Raw genomic sequence first — 1,237 nt, forward strand, 5'->3', positions numbered from 1 at the left:
ACTATAGACCAATTTCAATTATTAATTGTATTGTGAAGGTTTATGAAAAGATTATTTTTAATCAGCTATCTGATTACTTATCTATTAATAACCTACTATCTCCATTTCAGTCTGGATTCAGAAAAAACTTCTCAACAACTTCTGCTTTATTGAAATTTGCTAATGATATCTTTATTGGTTTTGATAATAATTTATTTACTGGTGCTTTATTTTTAGACCTCACAAAGGCATTTGATATGGTTGATCACTATCTCCTTTTAGATAAACTTCATGTAATTGGTCTTGACAGATATTCTTTGCTTTGGTTCAACTCTTACCTGCATCATCGCCAACAATGTGTTTTCTTTAAAGGTAGTTACTCAGATTTTCAGGTTGTAGATAGAGGTGTGCCACAAGGTTCCTCGCTTGGTCCTCTTTTGTTCACAATTTTTATCAATGATCTCCCTCTTACTTGCACAGATTGTAATATTCAACTTTACGCAGATGATACTGTAATTTACTGCTCAAAATCTGACATTACTGAAATTCAACAATCACTTCAACATGACTTTGATGCAGTGCAGCTATGGCTTCAAAATAATAAACTTTTACTCAACCAAAAAAATCTCATTCAATGTTATTTCGGTGGAATAACATTTGTACCACTGTCCGTGAACTTGATCTCACATATTTAGATACAACTCCAATTATACCATTAGAGCAAGTAAAATATTTAGGTCTTATGCTTGATTCCACTCTCTCTTTTAATTCTCATGTTAATTCTATTACAAACAAAATCTTATATCGTTTGAAATTACTTTACCGTTCAATTAATTGCTTCACTTTTTCTGCTTGAGAACGTATTGTTACTCAATTATTACTTCCTATTTTAGATTTTGGTGATATAATTTATCAAAACACTGCGTTTAATATTTTACAGCCACTTAATGTTGTATATAACAGTCTGTGCAGGTTTATCCTTCGCTGCCCCTTTAGAACCCACCATTGTCAGATGTATCAATATTTATCCTGGCTTACTCCATTATCTAGAAGGCAATTCCACTGGTTACTTTTTATATTCAAATGTATTCATTTCAAGTGCCCATATTATTTAAAACAATATTTAATTCCATTTAGATCTTTATATAATTTGAGACATGTGTCTCAAATATATTTTGTTACTCCGAGGACCAATAAAGCAATTGGTAGACTCTCATTTAGTTATAAAGCTCCCTCAGATTGGAATGATCTTCCTACC

The sequence above is a fragment of the Acanthochromis polyacanthus genome, chromosome 5 (genome assembly GCF_021347895.1).
Source record: "Acanthochromis polyacanthus isolate Apoly-LR-REF ecotype Palm Island chromosome 5, KAUST_Apoly_ChrSc, whole genome shotgun sequence".
Classification (NCBI taxonomy): Eukaryota; Metazoa; Chordata; class Actinopteri; family Pomacentridae; genus Acanthochromis; species Acanthochromis polyacanthus.